This window comes from Quercus lobata, chromosome 2 (genome assembly GCF_001633185.2).
Source record: "Quercus lobata isolate SW786 chromosome 2, ValleyOak3.0 Primary Assembly, whole genome shotgun sequence".
NCBI lineage: Eukaryota > Viridiplantae > Streptophyta > Magnoliopsida > Fagales > Fagaceae > Quercus > Quercus lobata.
Window position 1 is genome coordinate 75,863,260 of NC_044905.1, and position 25,392 is coordinate 75,888,651.

The 25,392-nt window shown below is 37.4% G+C and overlaps 1 pseudogene; it reads left to right on the top strand.

Annotated features, from left to right (window-relative positions):
• The first annotated feature begins 1,899 nt into the window (after positions 1-1,899).
• On the top strand, positions 1,900-25,264 carry LOC115970938 (annotated as a pseudogene).
• Positions 25,265-25,392: the final 128 nt, after the last annotated feature.

Below are 25,392 nucleotides of genomic sequence, written 5' to 3' on the forward strand. Positions count from 1 at the left end.
TTTGATCTACTAACCCTTGATCTAACTTTGGAGGCTATGTTACAAGGTGGGAAGGTGTTAGGCACCCACCTTACCCGGTGAAACTGGTCTTCTAGATTATGGTGGCCAACATTCATATCACATTATCCAATATGTTATCAATCAATTTGCATGTTGAATTTAATATGTGTACATGTGATAAACTCTAATTCAATTTATTAAGCATTGCATTTGGATTGAAAAATAAATTCAAGTGAATGGGTGTGGATGGTGATAACCTAGATTCAAGGTTTTGAAAGAATTATTAAACAAACATGTTTTTCATATTTTTTATGTGGATTTAAGATTAAATCTAGTGATATGCATAAACATGTGATGAACAATCAAGAACATGTAAAAAACACATAAGAACAATTAAGAACATTCAAACATATTCAAGAGAATTATCATGTTTTAATCTTAAATTCTCATCATGACAACATAAACAAATAGTTAGGGAAGGGGATTATACCTTCATGCAAGATCCATATGATAGAGGAGGGGACTCTTGATGGAGGTTCTAAAGGTGGAGGAAAAGAAGAGTTAGGAGAGAGAGAGTGAGTCTTACTCAATACCTTGAGTCTCAGGAAGACCAAGATATGACAAGACTACTCAATTTCACTAGAACTCAAGAGAAGAGAAAAGAGGGGGTTTTTTGTGTGCTTTGAAATGAAAGAGATGATAGGTTTATATAGTAGTGGTGGAGGAAATATAAATAGAAGGCCATTTATTGAGGGTTGACAAAGAATCATGAATCTGGACTTCATTTTAGCCTTTGGGGAAATTTGGTGCATTAAATGTGGAGATTGATGAGAGTGAGGAGTAAGCAAAGTTCGGTTTTTCTGTAGCTGCTGTGACAGTCTGTAGAGCCAACTTCAAAAAATCATATCTGACTCAATTCTGATCAGAATTGTCTCATTCTTGTGCTCAAATTGAAGCCTCGGATGTCTAGTTTTTGAGAAAATTAACCTCATTCACAGATTCAAAATATTTTGAGAGATATTGATGAAATAGTGAGCAGAGGTCATTTGTTAGAAAAATGGTTTCAGCACAATTAACATTAATAGGTCCTAAATTAGCTCCCAATTAACATTAAATGGCTCTAATCACTCTCATTTCAGACTTAATTGGTTCCAAATTTATCCTAATTGAAAGATAATTGCACAAATTACTCATTAAATAATTAATGTTTAACTATCTAGTTAATTAGGTGTGTGCAACCCTACCATAAAATGTAGTCATAACCAATCAAATTATGACACATCATCATTCTCATATTGATTATACTTATAACCAATTGAATTAATTGTTCATAATCACATATAGTCTAACTCAATTTGTGATAATACATCTCGGCCATTAAAACTTGATTTGATAATAACTTTCAATCTAATAGTCTGATTAGGGCTTATGACCAGTCGATTTGATCGTTACAATATCAAGATTATTTTGGTGAAATGAGATTAAGGATCTAATGACCAAAATCAAGATGCATATGTCCAATGTGAAATTACCCTTTTACCCTCCATGTAAGGTTAAATACGAGTTGCAAAATGGGGTGTCAACAACCCTGAACTTCGAATGTCAAAAATATTATTTAAACTCTTGGCTTTTCCTACGAAGTAGTGAAATTTGAAGCTATTATTGGTTGATTTGTGTTGTTTTAGTTATCATTCTTCTGTGGACTAGATGGTTTTTTAAAACTGATTGGCAGATTTGAAATTAACATTGCAAAACAGATGAAACTTAGTTCAATTTGGTAACTCTCCTTCTAGTAGGAGTCTTCTCTCTCGCTTTTTTCAAACGAGTCCCTCCCTCTTTTAGGTTCACTCTATAGGCGTGAATTTTCTTTTTCTTTTTTCTTTTTTTACTCTTTTCCTTATGGCGGACAATGTGATTGATGGCTTGGAGAATATGAAGTTAACGACTGTGGAGGAAGAAGTTATCGCAATATCTGAAGAGGGTAGATTGCCTGAGATTGAAAGCTGCAACTTGAGTCTCATTGGCAAGTTTCTAACGTGCAAGGTCTTCAATAAAAGGGCTACCATGAACACAATACAAAGAGCATGGGGGATGAATACTAAGTTACAGATTGTGGAAGTTGGATCAAATCTTTTTCAGTTCAAGTTCCAAATTGAATTTGACTTGAGCCAAGTTTTGAAATGAGGACCTTGGAGTTTTGATAATCAAGGAGATTTGGTGCAAAACCCTACTCATTGCATCATTCCCCATGCTCCTGGGAGTTGGACTTTTAGCTCTTTTCCTATGATTCCGTTCCTCCCTCTCCAAGCGCGAGGATATGGAAAAAGATTCACTGGGAGGTGTTCTAGACCTTTGCCTAAAACTTTAATCATCATCCGAGTCAATCTCCATACTAGGAGGGGAGTCTTCATAATCGTTTTCCCTGACTATTGTGGATGTTAAGGTTGTTATTTCTTTTCTTTTCTTTTTTTCTTTTCTTTTTTTTTTGAGGAAATTTAGGGTTGTTATTTCTAGGCGTGAAGATTTGCTTACTGTCTATGGAGTTCCAAACCTAAAGGTGTTATGGACTTTTGGTTTCTCCAATTTGCATTCTGTCACGATCATTAGAACGATGACTATAAGGTGTTAAGGCTTGCGCTTTTTTCATTACAATGACTTGCCTATAGAAATCAAGGTATATAGTCTTAAATCACAGCGCTGGAAAAAAGTTGAAGAACAATGGCCAAACAAGGAGATATGTCATTGGGAGTCGGCGTCTTTGAATGGAGTTGTGCATTGTTTAGTTGCTAATTTTGGCGTGCTAGATAAGGAGTCGTTTCTTGCTTTAGACCTTGCCTCTGAGAAATTCAAGCTCTATACAATGCCAGTTTCACCAGATTTTGACCATGTTATGGAATTGAAGATTAAGTATTTTCTTATTTTTGGGTTTTTTTGGTTGCATTTTATATGGCAAGAAAAAACCTAGGATTTTGGAAACAAATTGAGCAATGGGAGGGATTATATTATATTAAAAAAATGATCGAGACTTTAATTTTCATTAAAGAAAGGATGCCATTAATAATAGACATGGCATGCCTAACATTATTGGTGTTAATATTTTTTTTCCCTCTTAAATTGTAACTTATTTTTCAAGTGATCATAACTTTAAGCAAATTTAAAATTTTTGTTCAACTAATCCATGCATCGCACGGGTTAGCGACTAGTTTATAGTAAAATGATGAGAATAGTAAGAGAAAAAATAAAGGAAGATAAAGGGGCAAAATTATATGTAAAGTTAAAACCATTTAAGAGGAATATGTATAGACAATACTTAGTTACAACATTAAAATTGAAATAGATAAATATGTAAAGTTAAAACCGCCTAAGATGAATTTGTAAAGCCAATGTATTTATATATTTAATAATGTCAACAAAATTAAAAGTAAAAAATAAATATGAAAAAAATAATGATGTGGCAATGACATGGAGGATAAGGTGGCTTAACAAGAGCATAGCAACAATGCTACGCTTCAAATTTTAGATATATATATATATATAGATATATAGATATATAGATAGATAAGAAAGATGTATAGGTTCCAGTTAGCTCAACTAGTAAGTCTCTGATGGTTGTATAAGAGATCTAGGGTTCAATCCTCGCGTACACCAAAAACTAATTAGTGTCTTGGTTTGATGATAAAGAGCCATCATCAGGAGCAGACGCCATACATTAATAAAAAATAAATAAAAAAATAAGAAAGATGCATTGTTTATAATCGACCTTTGTCACATGAGATTCTATTAACTAAGTTGGAGGATCCATGACAAATCTTACTATGTCTAAATGGTTGGCTATTGAAATTTAATAATTATGGTAATTATACTAGATATATATTCCATTATTAGGCATTTAGTATGATTGTGTTTGTATATGTATTATATATTCTACTATTTACAAAAAATATTTTATATATTAGAAAATATTCTAATCGAGGGTTTGAATAGATATTAGAATTTAAGTTTAATTTTATATATATATATATATATATAGAGAGAGAGAGAGAGAGAGAGAGAGAACGGTAAAAAAAAAAAAAAAAAAAACATTCATTAATGCTAATATTCTTATTAGAATATCATTTATTATCTCTTATTTATGGCATTCCATACCTATTTATAAACCCAAAAATAGGTATACGTTTCTCACTGCTCTCTCTTTCTCCTCCATCACTCTTCCACCTCCACTGTCATAGGGAAATAATTCAAGAAAAATTGTAATTAGACTTTAGCTTCTATTATGACCACCATGAGTATAGATATAACCTTTAAAAGAGCTAAATGGAAACAAAGAAGTTCATGTAGTAGATCTAACTAGATGAGATTAAGGTGTGGTTGAGTTTGAGTTTCTTTTGTGACGAGATTGTTTGAGTTACATTAAAAGTATATGGCTAAACATAACATTTGATTACTCTTCAAATGAGGCACATAACTTTGTATGCTACAAAACTGGTGATACAATGGTCAAGAAAAATTGATGGAAATTTGAGATCATCATTGAATTTCAAGAAGTCATAAGATTGAAAACTTTTCTACCTAACTACATTTGCTGAACATGCCACGATTGTGTCATACTAGTTGTGAATTGGCAAGTCACAAAGGAAAGTGGGGTTTTGTTCATTCATAACACCATATGTAGGGACAACATTTCCCTACAAAATGAAGTGTAAGCCAAAAATCCATGGTCGACAATCGTAAGGGCAATGGAGGAGAAAGAGAGAGTAGAGAGAATGTATACCAGTTTTTGGTTTTAGATATAGGTATGGAATGTCATAAATATAAGATAATAAATAAGATCTTAATCGGAATATCAGCATTAATGAGTGTCTTTTTTTTACCATTAGATCTACTTAAATCTAATAGTTTAAAAAAATGTGTAACTCTTTAGAGTTACATCAGGTGTAACTTAAACCCATCTCATATATATATATATATATATATATATAATTATGCTTCAAAAATCTTATATTTGAACCCGATGTTCCTAGGACTTCCTATGAAAGCACCTCACACAACCTTTATCACTTTATTTGAGTCTAAAATGGAAGCATCTGTAATAACTACTGTGTGTCATGCCCAATTAATATATATATATATATATATTATTGGTGTGACTAGGGGTGTGCATGGGTTGGATTGAGTTATGTTAGAGGCTTTTTTCAACTCAACCCAACCCAACCTAACCTATGACGTGTAGAGTTGGGTTGTGTCGGTATGTAGTGTGTAAAGTATTTTTTAAATAAATTGTTACAATTCACATAATATACTTAAATTATATCCCCAGTTTTCAAATTCTTAAAAAATAATTCTTAAAATACACTACAATCTATTTTAACTTAAAATAAAAATAAGAGTTATATATATATATATATATATATATGTGTGTGTGTATGTGTGTGTGTGTGTGTGGGGGGGGGGGGTGGATTAGGCTAGGTGAAATAAATTGGAAATACTATTAACCTGACCCAACACAATCCTAAACTCAAAAGAAAATTCCAACTTTATCCAACTCACCAAACCATGAAAATCCAATCTGAGACATTGAGTTGGGTTGAACTGAGTTGATTTCTTCAAACTAATGAGTTGGATGCATTGCTCAATATTTGAACATTATTTGTGATCATGATTTGGTTGTTGAATAATAATAGGAACACAATAAAAAGTCATAACAATTTCACAACGTTCAAAAATTAGCATACCAATTAGCATATAGGTCCACTACAATCTCCAATTAAAATTTTTTTTTTAATGATGTGACATGATAATTTTAGTATTTTGTGAAATTACTATGAATTTTTATTACCTGAATTGTATTTCTCTTTGGTTGTTATTCAGGCTATGTTTGTTTCAAGTGTAAAAAGAATACGAAAAATATTTTACTCCATGAGGAGTGTTTGGGTTGGTCGGAAAACTCAGTCAAACAGAAAATCATTTTCATTGACCGTAAAAATAGCCATCCAAAATCTATTCAACTACCGTTTGTGGCCGTGTCACCCATCACCAATTTGCGCTCTCTCTCAGTCAAACAGAAAATCATTTTCATTGACCGTAAAAATAGCTATCCAAAATCTATTCAACTACCGTTTGTGGCCGTGTCACCTATCACCAATTTGCGCTCTCTCTAAACGTGGCAAAACAGGCGAGGCAGGTCGGGTCGGGTTTGCAGGTCAAACGGGTCGTGGGTCAAAACGGGTCAATCGGGTTGCGGGTCAAACGGGTCGCGGGTTGAGTCGGGTCGTGAGTCAGGTTGAGTTGACCCGTATTTTTCAAACAATTTTTTTTTTTTTTTTTGGAAATAAATGCAATCTGTCAATCGTTTATGAGTTCCTTAATTGTGATTAGATTCTCACTAGTGATATTGTTACCAATTACCACTAAACACTTGAATTGATACCCAAATTTGGTGCAACTCTTGTTCTAGCTTTCTAGAAACTAATCTTGGTATAATCTTCAATTTATTTAAAGTAGGAAGAGAAAATGAATGTGGCAAGTAAAAAATGACAAACTATAATGGAGTACATAACATATTAAGTAAAAAAGAATAAGTAAATATTTTATAAAAATTACACCTCAATCTCAATCTACTCAACGTTGGTAGCCATGGCAAAACGAGCGGGTCGGGTTCGGGTTGGGTCAATTGGGTCACGGGTCAAAACAGGTCACGGGTCAAAACGGGTCATTTTTAAACGGGTCAATCAGGTTACAGGTCAAACGGGTCAGGTCTGACCTGTTTTGCCCTCTCTCTCAATTTTTTTTTTTGAGAAAAAGGTAAGCGAAATTTTATTAAAGAAAAAAACGAACTACCAAGCAAAAAAACAAAAACCAAACTCAAGGAAGATCCGACTGGAAAACACCATCCACGTCCTCGGGTAATTCTTCTACCCAAACCTCTAAATCTGCAGTTTAACTGGATTTGATGAGTGTTTTTATTTTGTTTGGTTTCTTTCGTGTTTATATTATATATTAAAAAATCATATTATATATTTATTTGAAAATTGAGAAAATGTTATTAAAAAAATATTTTTATGGACATAACCAAACACTTAAAATTCTGACGGTCTTCCTCCTTTCATCACATCATTGGGTTTGGGACTCGGAAGTTGGGAAAGAAAAATGAAAGGAGCGCTACATGTGTTATTGTGATGTTGTGATATTGTCGCCCACAGACACCACCCGTCATGAAATTGCGTGGATTGTTGGTAACACCATACATCAATCATCAATGCAAGACAAAATATACTTATTCATAAAAATAAAAAAATAAAAAAAGACAGACAGACTATTACTCCACGACGTCGCGGAACAATTGATGTCACGTGAAGCAAATATGTCTTTTCCTTAGCTATTTGTAATTCCTGTCATATAGCCAAGAACTAGGTGTTGGTCCTATTGGAGAATCTTATGGGCAACTAGCATCGCCTCACTTTTTTGACTCTCATGTTCCCCACTAAATTATAGGAAAGAAATTATTGATATTAAAAGTTTTGATATTACTCTATTGGTGATAAATTATTAATTGGTCTAAAAACTTAAGCAATTAAAAAATGTTAAATTTAATTATTTAATTTAATATTATACCTTCACATGTGGGCTTAACTTGCATTTATTAAATGATGCTTAACACAAGAAATTTTTTTTAAATGGGAGATCAAGTGGAAATTGGGTTTTCCTTAGACCTCTTTTTACTCTGATAGCGTGTTAAATTAATGATTATCTCAAAAATTTAAACTAGTATGAAATAGTAAATTTAGTTATTTATTGTCGGTTTAAGAATAACTTATTTAAATTTTTTGTTGAAAATATTGTTAAAAAAATAAAAATTAACATTTTTTTTTTTTTCTAAAAGTAGTATAGAAAAAAAAATTAAAAGGGCTAAAACGTGTTAAACCCAGCTCTCACTATTGCCAAACACATGTATTAAATGAGTGTTTGGATAGAAATTATGTTGCGTTTGTGCTTGCGTTTTGCTTCTTTTTTTTTTTTTTTTTTTTTTCACGCGTTTCCAACTTTTAGAGACAAAATTTACTGTTCATGCACGAGATCCACAGCTACTTTATTCAGAAAAAAAAAATTAAAAATGGGTCTCACGGTACTATTCACACATTTAAAAATTATTTTGTTACAGTGTTTTCAGTTTTCAATTTCAGCAAAAATAAGTTGTATCCAAAAGGACTTTAAGTGAATATTGGGCCAGCTTAAAAAAAAAAAAAAAAAAAAAAAAAAAAAACGTTGTCACATAACTGCACAAGGAGCTTTACATATGTATTTTTTTATAACCAAATGTGGGACCATCAACACAATAGGCAATGCAATCTTTCAAATGTAAGCTGAATTTTTTTTCCAACTGCATGGATGATAAACAGTGCAGTGAAACTCATTAATAATACTTAAAATTTAAAAGCTTAAAGTTAATTAAGCTATCATTTCAGCACATCCCAAAAGCACTCTTAATCTAATAGATCTCATGATATCTTAGGAATCATTGCACCAACTCTTAGAGTACATGTATTGTATTTGTTAATAGGGGCGGCATCAACTGTGGTTCAAAGTAATCACATGACTATCTTGACCTGAATTATTTTAATATACCTTAAAAAAATTGAATTTAAAATTAATATGGATCATTGACCACCCTAAAAAAAAAAAAAAAACTTGACTACCCTAAAAAAACCTTGAATACTGTAAATAACAATTTGAGCCCATTAAAAATTAAATTCTACCTCTCTAAAAAATTGTAAGAAATGCTATGTTTCCAACATTTTCGCAATACTTTCGTAACAAATCCTAAGTAGTAGGTTATTACTAATGGACAAAAAAATAATTTCAGTAGTATATTCAAATTAAAACTAATAAAAACTTACCACTTACGCTTTGTTATATACATGTTCTTCAAATGTTGTGGGTGTAGTATTTTTCAAAATTTGCCCAAACAAACAAATTAGCTTAAAAGCCCAAATCAAATGCTTAATTGTGATTTTTTAAATTGAATATTTTAAAATAAAAAAATGCACACTTTTTCAAATTGCTAGTCTATTAATGCTTGCTTTAGTCATTAGCTGAATTTGTTGGATTTATGTGATACATTTTTTCAAAAAGATAACACATTTGTTTATATTGTTACTTATTTAGGCAATTGTTGGGCTTTATGGAGCCTAGTTTTTTGTTTGATCTGGTTTGATGACTTTGACCTGACCTGAATAATATTGCATAATTTTTAATGAGAGATTTATTGAGGCTTAGTTCATGGAGTGGAAGTTTGGGCCGATAGACCCAGGCTGGAGCGCTCATGGACAAGCCTTTGGGGGTCCGGGGGCAATGCCCCCGGGAAAAATTTTTTGGGCCCATTTCATATAAACCGACTTTGCTGTGATTTGGGTTTTTTAAGATTGTAGGTTGTGGTTGCCGTATTCTTGAGGGTGAGAGAAAAAGGTATTGTAGCTGCAATTTTGTACTATGTATTCTACCCTGATAATAATGAAATCCCTGCAACTCCGTGGACGTAGGCAAATTGCCGAACCATGTAAATATTGTTTTGTGCGTGTGATTTTTTTTTCTTTGGCGTGTGTTTTCTCTATTTTTTGTTTCTCACAGGTTGGGATTTTGGTTAAATTCCCTACAGCAATATGTTGGTAATTGAATGAGAGATCAGTAGTTTAATAATTGCTTAATTGTGTACATTGAAAAAGATGTGGTTGATAACGTTGATAGTGAAACTATCATATCATAGAACGATTTCAAAATATAAAAACTTGTGAAGGAAATTTTAAAACTTTATGTATTTGTGCATTTTTTTTTTTTTTTGGTGTGATGTTAATATATTCAAGTCTTATTTTTATTAATTTTTTTTAATTACCACACTGAAAAGAAAATTCCTGGAGTCGCCATTGATGGTTAAATAGTATACTCAGCCATAGATAAAGTTTAGTTACAAAATAAAATGATTTTCCACTATTTATACAACAACATACTTAATTATGGACAAAATTTAGTTACAAAATTGATTATAGCTTAAGGTTACAACTTTACTCAATATCTTTTCATTGGAGGTGAATTTTGACAAATCTACCATCGAATTAAATTTTCACCTTATATCCTATACGCTTGCAAAATTTCTTGAAAATTAAAGATTAATAGCTATGTCATCAAGAAATTATTTAAATTGTAAGTTTTTGTAATTTAAAATTATACATAAACTATAATTTTATAGATCATATAGTAAATAATATCCGATTGGCACAAAATTTGACAAGTGTATTAAGAGCATAAAAAATATACAATTCAATTGTTAGATTTTAAAAATATGTAGTAATGTTAATAATATTGAGTAAGATTGTAACCTTAAGTTACAACTAATTCTGTAGCTGAACTTTGTTGTTATTATTTTTTAAAAATAAAATGGCTTTCCTCTATGGTTGAGTATGCTATTTATTCCACTTTTTTAATATTATTAATGTTCTTGTTATATTTAAGAGTAATTGTCTTACATTGCTTAAGAGAGTTTGTTGTGTGTAGCCACGCCTTCCCTTAAAAGTTACAATGACTTTTAAGTAGAGTAGTGGTATGCTCTTGTGTTAAAACATCTTTCCATCTTCCTTGTGTGTGTATTTGTTTCTAAAAATAAAAAATAAAATAAAATAAATAAATAAAAAGCAGCTATATTTAGGATTGTCTAAGTAGACCCGGATTCAAATAAACCTGCATGAACCAAGTCGATCTGATCCAATATGAGCAAATGTTAACAAAACACGATCAACAATGAGTTGGCATAAAGAAAGACCGATTTAATCAATTTGGATGTCGGGTTTCATTAATGAAGACCCGTAATTATCGACTTGTATGATAATATATATTTATATATATATATATATGATAAAAAAAAAAATGGAAAGCATATCAGTCATCTTCCATTATTTTTCATTTTTTCTCTACCATTTTGTCTCTCTCTTTTTCACCTTAATTGCTTGAAAGGCAGAGAAATGAAGGGTGGAAAAAGGAAAGGAGATTAGAGAAGGCATTAGAGAGCTACTTAGATGGTTAGACCCTGACTTGAAAAAAAGAAAAGAATTATATATATAAGGGTCTGATTGGTAGGAGGATTTTTGTTTTTGTTTTCAAAATAGTATAATTTTTTTTTTCAAAAAAATTAACTTGAAATTAGTTTTTAGATAATAATTTCTCAGTATATTTTATGTGTTTGGCTCCCACTTTTAAAATACTAAAAACAAAAAATAATTGTTTGGGAGACAATTTCTATTTTTAAGATTTCAAAAAAAAATTTACAAAAAGTACTGTGCATAATCTGTATATTACTTTTCTTTGTGGATAATAATAAGGGAATAGAGCTTATTATTATTGTAGGGTCACGTTTTTCAGCCTAAGTCCAAAATGAATGAGACCTTGGACCTGTGAGCCCTGTACAATGAATTTGTAGAGAATGGGTCAAAGAGTTAGGCTTTAGCGTATGAACAACGGTCATCATGGTGCTCTGTACGATCGGGTTGGGACGGACTGGCTTCATCAGAGAGGATTGATCCTCGTCACGGTCTGGAGAGTCTTTTTTGATGCCTTCGGTGTGTTGGGGGGTCTCTTCCCCGCCCTCTCTGTCTCTCTTTACTCCCTTTTTATAGTAGTTTTCTTTTTCCTAAATGGGGTCCCTAGGTTAGGTACTTATCCCATCAGCCCCTTCTTCCAGTTGTTGGGAGTGGTTGTAAGGACAGAGAAGTATGGCTGTGTCAAGCACAAGACATTGAATGCAATAATGGCAACCTTTCCTTTTAAACACTTTCATTGTCCTTTTCTGCTTTAGTACTTTTCCCGCTTCGTGGGATGATAGGGAATGCCACTACCGGTGGCAGGTTACCCCCTCCATCCTCGGCTACATTGTGCCGAGGAGGGCTCTCCACATGGCCAAGGAGGGGCTTTTCTTCCCCGCGACCGAGGAGGGATTTTTCCCTTAGGCTGAGCCTTCGGCCTGATATAGACATCGACATGGGCCTACTGGTCTTTTACCCCCCACAATAACCCCTCAAAATCCTGCTGTCCGACTCCTCGGGTGAAGAGGAGGGTTTTGGTGATATCGGGCCTCTATCTCGGTTTGCCCCGTCAGGCCCTCCACTAAAGGCCAGAGCCTTTTAGTTTTCCTAAGGTACGTTCCTGGCTGCGAGACATTCTCTTAATTTATCCTTACTACGTCCCTATCGCTTTGGTATACGAGGCATGCTTTAATGAGGGTCCCTCCACGAGGCGACATAAACTCAACGGTTAAAGACCACTTTGGAAATTAAACGAGATTTATTTCGCTTGCAGTTCCTTTTTGGAGATTTGGGTGAATTGATTGTCACCAGGTTTGCCTCCTATATAAGAAACATGGTGGGAGGTCATTCCCCTTTATTTGCAAACCCTTTGAGCTTTTCAAGTTCCTAACTCTCCAATTGTTCCCAAAGTCCCCATTACCAGTGTGACTAAGCCTTAGGAGGTGAAATGGACAAGGCTAGGGTGAGGGTGAAGAACCACACCCTCTTTAGAAGCCTTAGGTATCTTCGAGATTTAGAATGGCCCGGTCAGGGTAAGGGAGACAAAGGCTGAAGACATTTCTTCTCCTTGATAAGGCAAGAAAGGAGCCTCTTCTTCCTTCAGCCAAAATCCGAAGTAGGTGGAGGTCGCATCAGATTTTCGGTGCGACAACACTGGGACCTCCATCCGATGTCGTGTGCTATGCACGTGAGGGCTTGGACTTCCCATCGCCAGTACCATCCGTGCTTGCTCGATTGCTGCTAGAACGATACTTGCTCGATTGCTGCTAGAGCAGGTATGGGGATTTGACATCCCCACTTCTTCCTCTCTTCCATCACTGGTGCCATCCAGACTTGCCTAATCGTTGCTAGAGCAAGGTTGTGGATTAGATGCTTCTGCTTCTTCTTCTCTTCCATCATTGGTGCCATCCAGACTTGCCTAGTTGCTGCTAGAGCAAGGTTGTGGACCAGGTGCCTTTGCTTCTTCTTCTCTTCCATCGCTAGTGCCGTCCAGACTCGCTGCTAGAGCAAAATTGAAGAATCTATCGTCCCCGTGTATTCCTCCTTTTTTTTTATAGTTAGCTTATGATATAGGCTTGTCTAAGCCCTTTAATGTATATTGTACTATCTCTTTATCTAATAAAAGATGATTTTATCGCATTTTATGCATCCTTTCTTTTCTGCAATAATTATTTTGTGAATGGATGTGTTGGTGTCGTTTCTTTCGAACCGTACTTAGAACTGATGCCCTTGTCGGTAAAGAGTTATTACTTTGAACTTATCGAAACTCACGGGCACAACAATGCCAACTTTACACAGGTTGACTATATAAGACTATCCGAGATAACAGCTGTACGTTCTGTATTGCGAACGGGGTGACTGCCTAAGGACGTGTAATCTAAAATAAACTGCCTGAGGAAGTCGCTGGATACTAGGGTTCTTTTTCGCATTCCCTATGATACTCGTAGCTTTAACTTGTTTAAGGTGTTTGGTCCGAGGACCAAGGCATGACTGTACCTGGTCTAAACACTCAGAAAGGCATCATTGTGTGTTAGCTTCCATAAGGCCGGGGGGCCGAGGACCATACAAGACCTCCATTCCGCCTAAGACTTAGGCTTTTCTTGAAGTTGCTAGTTTCCCGTAGGTTTTAGTCTAAGGACCATGCGAGAACTTGGTTATGTCTAGCACTGAGGCTCTTAGAGTGTCTAGTTTTCCCATAGGTTTAAGTCCGAGAACCATGCAAGATCTTGGTTCTGTCTAGCACTTGATTGTTGGAGAGTCTAATTTCCCCATAGGTTTGAGTCCGAGGACCATGCAAGACCTTGGTTTTGTCTAACACTTGGCTTTTAGAGTGTCTAGTTTCCACATAGGTTTGAGTTCGAGAACCATGTAAGACCTTGGTTCTGTCTAGCACTTGGCTGTTGGAGTGTCTAGTTTCCCTATAGGTTTGAGTTCGAGGATCATGTAAAACTTTGGTTTTGTTTAGCACTTGGCTGTTGGAGTGTCTAGTTTCCTTATAGCTTTGAGTCCGAGGACCATGCAAGACCTTGGTTCTGTCTAACACTTGGCTGTTGGATTGTCTAGTTTCCCTATAGGTTTGAGTCCGAGGACCATGCAAGTCTTTGGTTTTGTCTAGCACTTAGGTCTTTGGAGTGTCTAGTTTCCCAATAAGTTTGAGTCCGAGGACCATGCAAGACCTTGGTTCTGTCTAGCACTTGGTTGTTAGAGTGTCTAGTTTCCCCATAAGTTTGAGTTCGAGGACCATGCAAGACATTGGTTTTGTTTAGCACTTGGTTGTTGGAGTGTCTAGTTTCCTCATAGGTTTGAGTCCGAGGACCATGCAAGACCTTGGTTCTGTCTAGCACTTGGCTGTTGGAGTGTCTAGTTTCCCCATAAGTTTGAGTCCGAAAACCATGCAAGACCTTAGTTCTGTCTAGCACTTAGGCCTTTGGAGTGTCTAGTTTCCCCATAGGTTTGAGTCTGAAGACCATGCAATACATTGGTTCTGTCTAGCACTTCAAAAGATTCCGGTTTAGCCCTCGGTTTCCTTGTCCGTAGGGAATTCAACGAACCGAAATGTTAGGGGTCTTGAGAGTTAGCCCCTTGACAAGTGCATGGGGGCGTATATCTGACGTCCGAAGCCCCTAGAACTGCGCTGTCTAGCGATCCTCCCCTCGTAGTGAGCACTTCGAAGCGTGACCCAAAAACGGAGGCTGAGCTATGACAATGGCGGTGTGTTCCTGGAAGTGATGGGGGGCTTTTGCGCAGCTCGCACCACTGCCAAAATGGTCATTTCAAGGGATTCTTATTGATAGGAGCTTGACCTTGACTAACAGTCATATTCCCCAACGCACAAGTTTTTCCCACAAACGGCGTCAATTGTAGGGTCACGTTTTTCAGGCCAAGCTCAAAATGAATGAGACCTTGGACCTGTAAGCCCTGTACAATGAATTTGTAGAGAATGGGCCAAAGAGCTAGGCTTTAGCATATGAACAACGGTCATCATGGTGCTCTGTACGATCAGGTTGGGATGGACTGGCTTCATCAGAGAGGATTGATCCTCGTCACAGTCTAGAGAGTCTTTTTTTATGCCTTCAGTGTGTTGGGGGGTCTCCACCCCACCCTCTCTGTCTCTCTTTACTCTCTTTTTATAGTAGTTTTCTTTTTCTTGAATGGGGTCCCTAGGGTAAGTACTTGTCCCATCAGCCCCTTCCTCCAGTTGTTGGGAGTAGTTGTAATGACAGAGAAGTATGGCCGTGTCAAATACAAGGCATTGAATACAATAATGACAGCCTTTCCTTTTAAACACTTTCGTTATCATTTTCTGTTTTAGTACTTTTCCCGCTTCGTGGGATGATAGGGAATGCCACTACTGGTGGCAGGTTACCCCCTCTATCCTCGGCTACATTGTGCCGAGGAGGGGCTTTTCTTCCCCGCGACCGAGGAGGGATTTTTCCCTTGGGCTGGGCCTTCGGCCTAATATAGACATTGACATGGGCCTACTAGTCCTTTACCCCTCACAATTATTATTATTATGATAAGTTTCAAATTTGAAGTGCGAGAATTCTTTTTTGTGATAAAGATAATTTCCTTAATTTAAGATATAAAAGAGTTTGGACAAATATGTGAGGTTATTGTTTTCAATTTATTTACAATTATATCATTAAAAACATTTTCTGTATCCTGAAAATGCCCCTTAGTACTTTTCAAAATCCTATTCTAAATCAGGAAAATATGATATAATTTTTTGAAAACTGTACTTAGAAAATATTAACCAAACAATAAATTCAAGAGTGTGACCCACTATTTTATGGATTGCAAAATAAAAAACTATATTTAAATACTCTTACCAAATGGGCCCTAATATTTTTTATTAGTTTAATTTTCCATTAAAAATATTATTGCAAACCCTAATCACATATCAACCTAACCCAAAGCCAAATAACAACACAAATCAGTCCATTCCAAAATCAAACAACAACATACACCATAGATCTCTCTCTCTCTCTCTCTCTCTCTCTCTCTCTCTCTCTCGATATATATATATATATATATGGCTATCTCTATATCCCTGAATTTAAGAGTAAAAAGTGAGTGTTTATAAGTTGTGAGTGTCTCTCTTTTTATTATCAATTTATATTTTGTGTGTGTGTCTGTCCAATATGTGTGTTATTATAATTATTTTTGTTATAATGTTATTTGTGTGAATTGTGAAGTGTGTAAATGAGTGCATATATAGTATAAATATATCATAATTTTATATAATTTAAACATTATGAAATATAGAGGATTTGTTACATGTGTGTATATTTTTATAATGTTATAATTATGGTTTTGAAACACATACCGTTTAAAGAACCGAAGTAGAGAGAGGTTCAATATTTTTAAGGTCGAACTGTGATGATGTCATAATTAATTTAATAATTATTTAATACAAAAATATATTTTAAATATGTAAAATTATGTAATTTGACTAAATTAATATTTACGTAAGTTCAAATATATCTTAATTCAAGATAAAGATGATATTTGTTATAATTTATTTCATAGATTTTGTAGATATCCTCTTACTATTTAAAATATTTTAACAAATTATATCTAAAATATAATAAATTAATATAACTTAAAAAATTTAACTAAAAGAACTCAAGATTAAAAAAAAAAAAAAAAACTCAAAGAGTCATGAGATCTCATGAGACATTGCTTTTAAGTTTATAATAAGTAATTCAAAATATCCAACACCACTCACGTTTCCCAAGCCATCAATATTATCAAACCCCTCTTTACTTTTCTTTTCATTTTCAGATTTGCCTACAGAGTACGCTTCGTTTCCTTCTCTCGCTTATTTCTCAGTCACTCTCTTCAGTGGTTCCCAAAAAAACAGAACTGAAGCCTAGTAGTCTAGTAGAAGTGCAAAACAAATCCTCTGTGTCTCTCCCCCGCTCCTCTCTTTCTCCGCTGCCTCTCACTCTTTCTTAACTAAGCAAATAGATCCGGTGGATCTCTTCTCTTATTCTGTTCTTTTTTCTCAGCAGATCTAATGTGAGAGATCTTGGCTTTGAAGACCGTCAAACCCGTGTCTGATTTTGAAAACCGGGCGATTTGACCGCGGTCCAAGAGGTAACAGAAAAATGAAGATCGCCGGTTTTGTTAGTTTGAAAAACCGGACATGTTAATGGTTCATGGTTAACCCGCTTCAACCGGCCGGTTCAGTCCGAATTTTAAAACCATGGTCATACTAACTTTTTGTTATAAAATTAGTGATTAATTTTAAAACCATGGTCATACTAACTTTTTGTTATAAAATTAGTGATTATGGGTTAAGTAAATATTTAGTGTATTATTTATGTATGGACAGGTGTGATTGTATGAGTTAATAATTAATACAACATGTGAATTGAGTTTTGTTATTTAGTTTAAATTTTTTTTTATAAAAACAATGATAAATATATAGATAATGAAATAACATAAAATAAAAGTTTTATATAAACTTAACAAAATAAAATTGTCAGATCTATTCACGTTGACATTAGATAATAATAACTGTAAGGACGCGATTCGTGACGGACCGTAACAGTGTCGGGTTCGCACGTGAAAAGGCCCCTAACAATATCATTTGTAGAGCGTGGGTTTGAAAGGCTAGGCCCTGTTCGATAGGCGGTGGGTTTTTCGCGGTGTTCGTATGAACTTAAGCTTTCCTACACCCCTGGAGTCTTTCTCCTGGAGGTGGGCTGGGAGGCTCTGGTTTCTGGCCATTTTTCCCAACCCCCTCTATAGATTACTTACTCTTCCTTTTATACTAGCTCGCGTCCACTGTCCTTCGTCCACGCGTAGGGTTAAACTTTCCAAGATTGATACTTGTCCCATCAGTCCATACTCAAAGTCGTTGGGGATGGTTGTAAAAGCCAAAGAATGCGGCTCTGTCGGGTTCAGAACATTAAATGGCAATAACAGCAGCTTTCCCTGGATATTTTAGATCTTTCTTCCATGTTCCAGTCCTATACCGCTTTTACCCTTCCCTTTGGAGGTACTGTGGGTCTGCCGAGGACTGAACTACCCTCGGCGGTACCCAAAGGCTATTTCGTTGAACTTGGGCCATAATCCTCCTCGGCCTGGGCCTTTGGACTCTCCCTGGGTAGAGGGGCCTGGCCCATAAATCATTTGCGCCCCACATTAGCCCCTCAAAACCCGGCTGTCCAACCTCTGGGCTGGACAGGGGGGTTTTGGTGATGCCAAACTTCTTCCTACGGCCCAATCCATTCGGCCTATTGAACATGCTGGCGGCGCTTCATATGCCCAAGAGGTGCACCGGTCTGTGAGACAGTTTTTAATTTCGCGCTTAATGCATTCTTATCGCTTGGGGTATTCAAAACGCGCTTTGAATAATCACTATTTACGAGACTACTTTAATTCGACGGTTTATTTTGATGGGGTGGAGAAGCGGAACCGGCGTGTTTGGGTTTGCTAATTCCTTTGGAGATCTGAATTTATTAAATGCCCCCCGCTCCGCCCTCTGTATAAGTAGGACAGGAGGAGGTGATTGTTTTTACCAAAAATCCCTTTTCATCCTCCTGCGACTCTGGAATACTTAGCCTCCCTTAAGATTCGGTTTACTCGCCGGTTTATACACTTAATCGTAAAATACTTTACCATAACAACAAGGGATGCAAAAGTCTCACCCCTCCCAAAAACGCCACGTTCCGATAAAGCTTATCATGGCTCGATCGGGACAAGGATGGCGAAGACTCAAAATCAACCTCATCCTTCTTTCAGTCAAAATCCGAAGCAGGGACTCGTCACGTCAAACTTTCGACGTGACTGAGTTGAGAACACCCAAGATCGTTACCATCCGGCTCCTCACGAGCGTACCTAATATGGCACCGGCGTGTTAGGAGTCAGGGCGGAGGCAAGGGCTAAGTGCTTCTGCTTCTCCCTCTTTTGCTCCTTGGTGCCCTTCCCCTTCCTCTTCTTATTGTCTTCCCAGCACCAGTTCCGCCCTGGTGCTGTTTCTTTTCTATCTTTTGTTCCTCTCTTTGTCTCTTCATCTCTCTCTCTTCTTCTCCTCCTTTACTCATGTCCTTCATCTTCTTTATTCATCCCCCTCATCTTCGTCATTGATTTCTTCCTTACTATTTCCTTCTTCTTCATTCATTTTCTTTTTTAAAGTGAGTCCCTCTCTCAGTATGAGCAGCAATGAGGCAGAGATTGGAGAAACTTTGAAGACGAGTTTAAAAGACGCTTGACAGTTTACCTTTCTGTACTACAGATGTAATGGTTGCTTAGGCAGTTTACATTTTGTATAGGCTCGTTTGAGCCCCTTTTTGTATGTTGTAGCAATTTTTCATATCAATAAAGATTGTTGTCTACCTTGTTTCGCATATTATGTCTTTATGTTTTCATAAATTTGCAAGCACTGCTCGGCACAATGATATAATATCTAAATCAATGACGACTAAAACCAAAATACTCGATAATAAATTGATATCGCCATAACTTTAATAGAAATTCTTGGCCTAATAAGGCCGATCAATGAAGAGTAATACTTACCCCATGCTAGCCGAGGTGAAAAACGAAGGCTTGATGTCAGGTAAGGAATAGCCATTTGAAGATATGGCACCCACCAAATGAGCGGTCTTCTTATATGACTAAGCGCTGGGGCGTTCCACCCTTTTCCTTACACCTTTATTGGCCTTAACCCTTTATGGTGTTTAAGCCGTGGATGAAGTGACCTGGCATTTTTATCAAGTAACTCTTCTTATGAGATTCAAACCTTTTCTTGTCCAAGTGTTTGGTTTTTCCATTGGCTTGGGTCCGAGGACCATACAAGGCCTTGGTTCTGTCCAAAAACTTGTAATTTTTATAATTCTTCGTGCTTGGTTTCCCCATAGGCTTGAGTCCGAGGACCATACAAGGCCTTGGTTCTGTCCAAAAACTTGTAATTTTTATAATTTTTCGTGCTTGGTTTCCCCATAGGCTTGAGTCCGAGGACCATACAAGGCCTTGGTTCTGTCCAAAAACTTGTAATTTTTATAATTTTTCGTGCTTGGCTTCCCCATAGGCTTGAGTCCGAGGACCATACAAAGCCTTGGTTCTGTCCCTGGGCCCTTGTGCTAAATCGGGCCTGGGCCGTGAGTTGACTGGGCCCAAAATTAGGGGGTATTTCCGTATTCTCAGGCCACGCGATACTTTTTGGGCGTCCCAGTATTCGAGGTGCGCCTTCTCGAGACTCCTCTAACTTCAGGGTTGCAGACGACGTTGGAAATCGAGCCAGAGACATTTTGTCTGTAGCGTTCCTTGGGACGCTGCGTGAATTAAATGCTACTATTTTATCTTTTGATATAAAACAGGAGAGAAAATTACTTTTCCTACGCACAAATCCTTCAGCTTCCTCCTTTAGGAAATCATGTTTGAGGCGAGGGTTAGGGAAAAAGAACTTTCTCCACCACGGAGGCGCCGTGTCCTCCCGAGACTCGAAGGAGTGATGCACGGGCCAAGAAAGCATAAATTTAAAGAGAAATTTACACTTCTACGGAGGGGGGAGGGTGTCTCCCCTCCTTTCAATCAAAATCCGAAGCAGGTTCTGGTCATGCCAGATTTTTGGTATGTCCGAAGAAGGAATTTCCACCATCAGCACTGTCTACTTTGTGGCAGGCAAATTTTTGTGGGGGCTTCCCAACCTCAAGCTCCTAGCACCTTTTCTGTAGATGGTGTTAGCCTGAGGTCAGGTTCTTTGGCTGCCTGAGTTATGGGCATGCAGAGGTGTCGAGGAATGGTTTCCTTAGACAATAACTTGGCGCAGTAGCCAACCTCTCCTCTGAGCTGTCCCCACGGCCTTCTCTCCACTCGCTTGTATTTTCCTTTACTTATGTAGTCAGCTTCAGTGTAAGCTTGTTTCAGCTTTTTATTGTACACTGTACTGTTCCTTTATCTTAATAAAATATGTGTCTATTTCTCCATACATATCTTTCTTCTCCGTAACAACTACTTTATGCATGAATATTAAATGCAAGCTTGCCCTTAAGGATATTCCAGGCAGAAAAAATGCTTTAACACGGGTTCCTACTAATTTAAACTCACAAATATTATCAAGTATAACAATGGTAACTTTCAATAAATTAAATTCTTGGAACTAACCGAGATAAGCGCTGAGTACTACGCGATGTATGCTAGACCAATGTCCGAGAACGATAATCTCTAAATAATTCGTCTGAAAGGGTAGCTAAGTAGCGAGGGACTTTGGTTGTGCTTTTGGGGTAATATGTTGCGCCGTATCGCATCAACCCCTTTGATACTGGGGATCCGAGGGTAGACCGAGGAATCCGCGCCATCAAGGTATTAACCCGTCTGCTAACGCGGAGTTCTCTTCGGAGGGACTTCGAGGTTTACGGGCCATAGTTTTTTCTTTAAATAGTTGGTTCCTCATCCAAGTAGTTGGTTTCCCCACAGGCTTGAGTCCGAGGACTTTGCAATGCCTTGGTTCTGTCCAAAACCTAGTTTTCATTACATCCAGGTAGTTGGTTTCCCCTGAGGCTTGGGTCCGAGGACCATGCAATGCCTTGGTTCTGTCCAAAACCTAGTTTTCCACATCCAGGTAGTTGGTTTCCCCTAGGCTTGGTCCGAGGATTATGCAACGCCTTGGTCTGTCCAAAACCTAGTTTTCCTCATCCAGGTAGTTGGTTTCCCCTGAGGCTGGGTCCGAGGACCATGCAATGCCTTGGGTTCTTGTCCAAAACCTAGTTTTCCACATCCAGGTAGTTGGTTTCCCCTGAGGCTTGGGTCCGAAGACCATGCAATGCCTTGGTTCTGTCCAAAACCTAGTTTTCCACATCCAGGTAGTTGGTTTCCCCTGAGGCTTGGGTCCGTGGACCATGCAATGCCTTGGTTCTGTCCAAAACCTAGTTTTCCACATCCAGGTAGTTGGTTTCCCCTGAGGCTTGGGTCCGTGGACCATGCAATGCCTTGGTTCTGTCCAAAACCTAGTTTTCCACATCCAGGTAATTGGTTTCCCCTGAGGCTTGGGTCCGTGGACCATGCAATGCCTTGGTTCTGTCCAAAACCTAGTTTCCACATCCAGGGTAGTTGGTTTCCCCTGAGGCTTGGGTCCGAGGACCATGCAATGCCTTGGTTCTGTCCAAAACCTAGTTTTCCACATCCAGGTAATTGGTTTCCCCTGAGGCTTGGGTCCGAGGACCATGCAATGCCTTGGTTCTGTCCAAAACCTAGTTTTCCACATCCAGGTAGTTGGTTTCCCCTGAGACTTGGGTCCGTGGACCATGCAATGCCTTGGTTCTGTCCAAAACCTAGTTTTCTCATTGTGTGGGATCTTGGCTTTAGGGGAGTTAGCTCCTCGGCCAAGCCCCTAGAGTTTATCCATACGGTTAACGTTACAAGGTACCTAGTTTACTCTTTACAGGGGACCTTGGCTTTAAGGGAGTTGGCTCCCCAACCAAGTCCCTAATCAAGAAACATAGTCCCTAACAGAACTTTATACTAGAACTCTATAATCGACGGTTAGATATAACGAAGAAGCTCTATCGACCCACTTCCTATACCAACACACAAGCCTTTCCCACAGACGGCGCCAATTGTAAGGACGCGATTCGTGGCGGACCGTAACAGTGTCGGGTTCGCATGTGAAAAGGCCCCTAACAATATCATTTGTAGAGCGTGGGTTTGGAAGGCTAGGCTTTGGTTGATAGGCGGTGGGTTTTTCACGGTGTTCGTACCAGTTTCAGTCTTCCTACACCCCTGGAGTCCTTTTCCTAGAGGTGGGCTGGGAGGCTCTGGTTTCTGGCCATTTTTCCCAGCCCCTTCTCTAGTTTACTTATCTTTCCTTTTATATCTCCTTGCGTTCATTGTCCTTCGTCCACGTATAGGGTCAACTTTTCCAAGACTGATACTTGTCCCATCAGCCCATACCCAAAGTCGTTGGGGATGGTTGTAAAAGCCAAAGAATGCGGCTCTGTCGGGTTCAGAACATTAAATGGCAATAACAGCAGCTTTCCCTGGATATTTTAGATCTTTCTTCCATGTTCCAGTCCTATACCGTTTTTACCCTTCCCTTTGGAGGTACTGTGGGTCTGCCGAGGACTGAACTACCCTCGGCGGTACCCAAAGGCTATTTCGTTGAACTTGGGCCATAATCCTCCTCGGCCTGGGCCTTTGGACTCTCCCTGGGTAGAGGGGCCTAGCCCATAAATCATTTGCGCCCCACATTTTCATACAAGCACTCAAAATAGTTAATATAACAAAACAATGCCACACAAAGTAAGCACTTATGTTGATGATTTTGTTGCGTAGTTGGAAGAAACACTAAACTTTTTATTGTACAAAAATAAAAATAAAAACATTGACACAAAAAATAGTACAGTCTTGCACATTGCGTGGGCCCTAAACTAGAAACCGTTATGCTAAAATGTGTAAATTCTTATTGTTAAATATATGAGTCAGTACTTACTAGTCAAATATAATGCAGTTGGATGGCAAAATTATAGCCCCTACAAGCTCTCAACCTTGGGGTTCAGGTCTCTTACAATGGCTGCAATTCAAAAATCTTAAAGGAATTACAATTTTAGGAAAAGGTGTTATAGATGGACAAGGCTCAGACTGGTGGAATGACTATGGAAGAATGCCAAGCACCAAACCAACGGTAGCAACCTTAACTTGTGCTCTACTATTTACGATGTTCTAGCAATGCTGTACTCTAAAAGGGCTTTTGTATATGTATGATGCTATTATGGTAAACAGGCATTGAGGTTTTATGGAAGTAAAGCTGTGACAGTAAGCGGCATAACGATACAAAACAGTGCTAGAACCCACCTCAAATTTGACAATTGCATAGGTGTTCAGGTTTTCGACATACGTATTTCAGCCCCAGCTGATAGCCCCAATACAGATGGAATTCACCTACAAAACTCCCAAGATGTAACCATTTACAGAGCTAATCTTGCATGTGGTATGTAACTCTAAAATTCTAAATGGAAAATGCTATAGCTCCTATTAATTTTATTACATAAAACTTAATAGTGATGATGGGTAATGAATATGGTAAAATTTATAGTATTCCTAACATCACTCATTCTAGATAGGAGTAGAATTATATCGTAATTTCACAAACACTATCAGCAGTTGTTCACTTGCTGTAAGCTGAAATGAAGAACAAAAGATATTAAACAATCAAGCAGGGAATATAAAAAAGAATAAGAATTTACTTGGAAAACAACCAACTAAAACAAATGGAAGCATATATAAACCTCTCTCTTTTTCTCTCAGATACTAAGATAGAAAATCCTAGATCTAAAAATTCTCAATGCCCACATGCCTAGTTGTACAACTTGGAGTCAGACCAAAGGAACCTGTGTCATGAGTAGTTATGTAAAAGGTGATAAAAACGACTGCAATCTGCAGGAGATGATTGCATATCCATACAAACTGGATGCTCAAATGTGGACCTGGACATGGAATCAGCATTGGAGCACTGGGAGCGGGTAAAACCAAAGCTTGTGTTTCAAATATCATCGTCCGAGATGTCACACTGCATAATACACTGACTGGTGTCAGAATAAAGACATGGCAGGTATAAATTATAAACACTGCATCAGTATTACACTATCGATTACCTCCTCTTAATTCAAATCATAAATGCCATTAAGGGTATATTTACACAAGCACTCACAATATTCTACTCTAGGTAACTAGAACCTATTTCAAACTCCTCCAACTTACATCTCCGATTAGACCTTTTCTTATAGTTTTCCACTGCAGGGAGGCTACGGTTCTGTCCAAGGAATCACATTCTCAAACATTCGAGTTTATGAAGTTGAAATTCCAATCATGATCGACCAATTTTACTGTGCTAGTGACAAAAGCAAATGCCGTAATGATACATCAGCTGTGGCAGTGTCAGGCATAAACTATGTGAATATATGGGGAACATACACAGTAAAACCTTTACATTTTGCCTGCAGTAACAGTTTGCCATGCACCGGTCTATCTCTGGCTAACATAGAACTAACACCACTTCCAAGTTATAACTTCGAATTGTGTGGCTCTTTCTGTTGGAAAGCATATGGAACACTGAGAACTAGGACTGTCCCTCCAATTGATTGTTTGATGCCAAGCAAGCTATCAAGCACTAGAGTTCAGTCTTATGGTAATTCTTGCTGGGTTTAGCCTCAAGGACAGATGCAGTGCATGGATGCAGTGGTTTCTCATGTCCAACTTAGTTGATTTGGAGTGAATGCGTGATGAATGATGCCAGTGTGAATTTTCTTCTCCTTATGTGATTGTTTCCTAGGAATGGAACAATCTATATTGCCAAATCCACAACATTTATTTACTTGATTCT